Source organism: Phascolarctos cinereus, unplaced genomic scaffold (assembly GCF_003287225.1).
Source record: "Phascolarctos cinereus isolate Bilbo 61053 unplaced genomic scaffold, phaCin_HiC Scaffold_2;HRSCAF=192, whole genome shotgun sequence".
Taxonomy (NCBI): Eukaryota; Metazoa; Chordata; class Mammalia; order Diprotodontia; family Phascolarctidae; genus Phascolarctos; species Phascolarctos cinereus.
In genome coordinates this window covers 345,980,788-345,986,787 of record NW_027555625.1, presented here as the reverse complement: position 1 = coordinate 345,986,787, position 6,000 = coordinate 345,980,788, and positions in this window count along the sequence as shown.

Genomic DNA, 6,000 nt, shown 5'->3' with positions numbered 1-6,000 from the left:
TTGTATTCTTATAAATTTGTCTTAATTCTCTATATATTTTAGAAATGAGGCCCTTATCAGAGAGACTGGTTGTAAAAATTCTTTCCCAATTTTCTACCTTCCTTCTAATCTTAGTTGCATTGGCTTTGTTTGTGCAAAAACTTTTCAATTTAATGTAATCAAAATTATCCATTTTGCTTTTTGTAATGTTCTCTATCTCCTGTTTGGTCATGAATTCTTCTGTTCTCCATAGATCTGATAGGTAAACTATTCCTCATTCTCCCAGTTTGCTTATAGTATCAGCCTTTATATCTAAATCATGAACCCATTTTGACTTTATTTTGGTATATAGTGTGAGATTTGGGTCTATGCCTAGTTTCTGCCATACTCTTTTCTAGTTTTCCCAGCAGTTTTTTTCAAAGAGTGGGTTGATTGTGTTTTAGACTGAGATCTATTGCTTTTCCTTCCTGCTGTTATCCCAACTCTTGGTGGACTTTCCCCTTCTTTGGTTTTAGGTTATTATTGCTTTTATATTATGTTCTTTATCATCATGCTTACCTATTTCTCCTCCTCTCTGATTTATCTGCCTCTTCCTTTTTCCCTTATCAGCTACCTTTTGCCCTCCTATTACTTACCCTACCCCCCACCAAAGATTCCTCCCTTATCCTCCTATTCCCATTAATCTAAATACCCTCCTAATATCCCCTTTAACCTATTATCTGAACCTCCCCTCTGAAAATCCCTCTCTTATCATCTTCTCCCTCCCTATACCCTTAGCTTTTTATTTATTTCTGAATTTAGAAGACTTTTATACTCACATATATATATACATATATATGTATATATGTGTGTGTGTATATACACATATAGTTCCTTCATCATTCAACTGAAAATGCCTTCTCCAAGGTTGCCAATAATCACTTAATTGCCAAATCCAATGACCTCATCAGTCCTCATCCTTTTTTTTTTCCTTTGGTGAGGCAATGGGGGTTAAGTGATTTGCCCAGGGTTACACAGCTAGTAAGTGTCGAGTGTCTGAGGCTAGATTTGAACTCAGGTCCTCTTGACTTCAAGGCCAGAACTCTGTCCTCATCCTTCTTAACCTGTCTGGAGCCTTTAACAGTTTTGATGACCATCTTCTCCTAGATAGCTTCTTCTCTCTAGATTTTCATGATACTACTTTCTCCTGCTTCTTCTTCTACCTGTTTGATTGATTCTTCTCAATTTCTTTTGCTGGATCTGTATCTGGCTCACGCTCACTAACTGCAGATGTCTTACAAGGCCGTCATTGGCCCTATTCTCTTCTCTCTATATAATATCTCACCTGGCTATCTCATCAACTCCCATGGATTAATTTATCATCTCTATGTATTTGGTTCTCAGATAGATTTATCTAACCCTCATCTCTCTCCTGAACTCTAGTCTTGCACCTCCAACTTTCCTATTTGACATATTGAACTTGAGGTCTCATAGATATCTCAAACTTAATAGATTCAAAACAGAACTCATCACATTTCTTTCTCCCTTTCCCCAACACTTCTCTTCTTCCAAACTTCCCTGTTCCTGTAGACAACACCAATATTTTCCCATTCACCTTGGCTCCCAATGTAGGTGTCTTCTTTGCATTCATCCCACATGTCCAATCTGTTTCTAAGACTTGTTGTTTCTATCTGTACAACATCTATTAAATACGCTTTCTCTTGTCTGACATTGCTGCCATGCTAGTACAGACCCTCAGTATTTCATGCCTGTACTGTTGTAATAACCATCTGCAATAGCCTGCCTCAAGTCTCCTCACTCCATCTAACTCTCAAAGTGATCTTCCTAAAGCACAGGTCTGACCATGCCATCCCCCTAATTGTCAAAATCCAGTGTGTCCTTATTATCTCCAGGATAAAATATAAAATCCCCTGTCTGGCTTTTAAAGTCCTTCCCAATCTGGACCCTTCCTACCTTTGCAGATTTCTTATTTTGTTGTTCTTCCTTTTAGGTGACACTCCATCTCCAGACTCTGCCTTTTCTTGCAGTCTCCCATTCCTGGAATGCTCTCTCTCCTTCCCTCCATCTCCTGGCATAGTTGAAATCCCAGCTTCTGCAAGAAGCTTTTCCTAGTCCCTGCCACTCTTCCCCATTATGAGTGCCTTTCCTCTGAAATTACCTACCACTTCCGCTGCAGATAGCTTGTTTATCCATGATTGTTTGCAAGTTGTCTCCTCCACTGGAATGTGAGCTCTTCAGAAACTTTTGAAGACTCTTTTGCCTTTCTTCGTACTTCTAGCCCACAGCGCAATGCCTGGCCCACCATCATAACTGAATACATACTTCTTGATGATGATGATCTTTTAGCACCCCACCTGTAACTCCCCCAAACTCCCCTCTTTCTGTTAAGGGCAACACTATCCTTCAGTCACTCAGGTTCACAGTCTTGGAATCACCATTGTCTCCTCCCTCCCTTACTCTGTCCTCCGTATCCAATCTGTTGACAAGTCCCATTGATTCTTAATTTTCCACAGCATTCTGCATATTCATTTCCTTCCCTTCATTCATACCTCTAAGGCAGCTAGGTGGCACACTTGATATAGACTTAGGAAGACCTGAATTCAAATTGGCCTCAGACACTTGATAGTTGTGTAATATTAGGCAAGTAACTTCAGCTTATTTTGCCTCAGTTTTCTCAGCTAGAAAATGGGGATAATAATAGCACCTACTTTCCAGCTTTGATGTGAGGATCAAACGCAATTATATTTGTAAAGCATCTAGCACAAAATAGGTGTTACACAAATTCTAGCTGTTGTTAGTAGTAGTATTACTACTACCATCTCCTTCTACTATCACTACTATCACCACCACCAGTACCACTACAACTACTACCACTGCTAGCACTACTACCACCACCGCTGCTACTACCACCTCTACTCTGGTTCAAGCCTTCATCAGCTGTCACCCGGATTATTGAGACAGGTTCCTAACTGGTCTCTCTGCTGCTGTTCTTCCCCTTCTCTAATCTATCCTCCACACACCTAAAATTTATTTTGTCATTCTAAGGCACAGTTATGGCCCTTGATTAAAAGCTCTGAGTGGCTCATTATTGTGTGTGGTTTGGATCCCACCTACCTTTCCACACTTATTGCATATTACTGCCCTTCATATACACTACAATCCCACTAAACTGGACTAATGGTAGGTGTTTCCTGAACTCAGCATTCCATCTCATATCTCTATACATTTGTGTAGACAGACTATCCTCCATATGTGGCACATATTTTCTCTCTATTCCACCTCTTAGAATCCTTAGCTTTTCTTAAGCCTTCGCAAGAGCAACCTATGAAGTCTTTTCTCTGGTAACCCCAGTTCTTAGAGTTGGCTCTCCTCAAACCATCTTTTTTTCCCCTTTAGCTATGTATCTCTTCCAGTAGAATGTTAGCTTCTCGGGGAACGGAATATTCTCTTCTGCTTTTGTATACCCAGCACCTACTAAAGTCTTAAATATAAGTAAGTTCAATATGTGATTTTTAAATTGAATTTAGTTGAATCTCTTTCCAAATGAAAGGAAGGATTCAGCAACTGAAGACAGGATATAGATCTCCAATGTTCTTATGAACTGCAGAAGGCCTCTCTTTTCCTTTCCTATCTTTTTAACCTTCAGTTTGCGTAGAATGAAGGTTTAGATACAGGGACTATCTGCTATGAAGTGGCCTGCCATACTTAAACTGGAGCATGCTTGCCTGTGAGTAGCCACAGATTAGACTCCTCTATACCATGGAGCTGAGGGTAGCCTGAGGGGAACCTGCTTATCTTTCAGGCCAGTGCAGAGGTAATCTCCTGCAAAACCCTTTTCTCCTGAAAAAACACCCTTGTTCAATGTCTGCCTTTCTCCCTGGTTTTCTATAGTTGCATGATTTTCTTTTATCTTCCCTATCCTGGCAGATAGCTTCTCCTAGACTCACATCTGCTCTTCCCTCACCAGGGGCAAGAGGATAGGGAGTGATCAATCAATCAGGTGAGGTAGGAGACACTGGGGCTGTCCCAGCCTCAACCATAGCAAGGCTGTTAAAGATCCCATCCATTACAGCATCCTCTTTGTCTCTCTTTCTCAAAGCTACAGTGTGGAGTTTGGGGGAAGAGTAAAGTTGTGTAGTGGAAACTGTAATCAGAACATTTGGGTTTGAGACCCTGCTCTGTCACTAACAATCTTTGTGACCTTGAGTGAAGGCATTTCACCTTTTGGGACCTCAGTTTCTCCATACGTAAGATGAGAGAATTGGAGTAAATGATCTCTAAAGTTCCTTTCAGCTTTCAATCCTGTGATACTGAGTCCAGGCCTAGGAGTTAGGTAGTTACTGCCAATCACTGGCAGAGATATTTTAAGGTAAAATAAGGCAGTGTCCTCTCACTCATCCCTACCCCTCCTCTGCAGTTTCAGTCACTCTGACCATTAGAAATGACTTAAGGAATAGAAATTGTGCATGCAAATTACAGTCTGGCCTTATTTAATCATTTCAAAAAGGGGAATAGAGGTTGAGGATGGAGAATTGGTAGCAGACAAGAACTTGGAGCTGAAGGGAAATTAGATGTGAACCATGTGTGATAACCACTTTTCCCACACACAGCCTCAAATCATGCTGGGCATGATTCTTATAGTAAACTGAACCTGGGACTCCAGGAGAAAAGCAGAAAAAAAAGTTTTTTTTTTTTCCTTATCTGCCTGATCCCACCTGAAGGCTTCAGGCTGGGAGGTGGAGTGAATATACCCTGAACCCCTCAGGAAAGACCCTGCCTGCCTGTGACGGGAAAGGAGATTTTTCTGGCTTTTTACTTAGGTTGGGGGGCAAAGTCACCGAGCTTCAGCACCCCTCGGTCTCCGAGTTCAATAATGTTCCCCTCCCTCTTCCCCCAACAGCCTGATTCTTGACCCTTATTGCTTCCAGGAACAAGCATTGGGCGCCTCCTCTGCATGCTGTGATTCACAAAGTTGAGAGGAATGGAGAAAACTCAGTGGGTCCGGTGTTCTGGGGCAACTATTATTAACGCTTTTGTGGCTGCGGCTGTCTTTAAATGCCAGGCGCCACCTAACTTAATCTGGGTATTTAAAATACTCTAGCTGCTTGAGAGCGAAGAGCATGTAAAATGCGCCTCAGTGAGTGTATCGCTCAAGTCGTCTCTAGTTTTCTTCGACAGACTTGGAAGGAGGAAAGACTGAGTTGAGAGACAGTTGGTCTCTGGCTCTGGCTTCATTCAGCCTATACATCAGAACCTCGGACCCCCGTTCTCATGCTGCGTCGCAGTGAGGGGCGGGGGAATAGAGGGTTGGGAGGAAGAGGAGGGGAAAAAAAAGGTAGAGGAGGAGGAGGATAGCAAAGAAAACCAAAGTTGCTGCAGCTGAATGTCTGCAGCAGGTTAGGGGCGCCTTTGGGGAGAGAGAGAAAACAGGAGAGAACAGAGGGACCTGGGTAGGGAGGCCCGGATCACTGGGGCATGGAGAGGCTCAAAGACTGCCAGGTCTATGCAACCGTGTCAATTCCACCCTTCTGCGCTGGGGGACTTTAGGTAAATTGCCCTCGGTCTTGTCTTTAAGTGACCCGGAACCCCAGACCAAGACTAACCTCGATGTGGGCGGAGCTCACTGATAAGCGCAGGCTCCGAACTAGGGCACGTACCCCGCAGAGCTCTCGCACAACTTGAAGCCTCCACAGACGCGCTCTGGGGGCGCCCGCCCGCCTCTGGCTTCCAGGACCTTCCTGGGCAGGGCGGAATGAAGAAATTAGTGCTCACCAGATGTTAAACCACGCTAAGACTACTTTTAATGGCGGTACATTTATAGATCGATATAGAGATATTTACATTTATCTATAAAACCCGACATAAAGGGGGCGGGGTTGGAAGGGCGATGTAAGCGTTCATGAGGACAGAGACAGAAGCGAGGGGGTGTGCAAAGTTTTCACAGAGCGCACACGCTACAAACTGATTTACAGCCTTGATGGGGGTGTGGCGCAAGTAGAAGTTGCCCTTCATTTTCTGTGA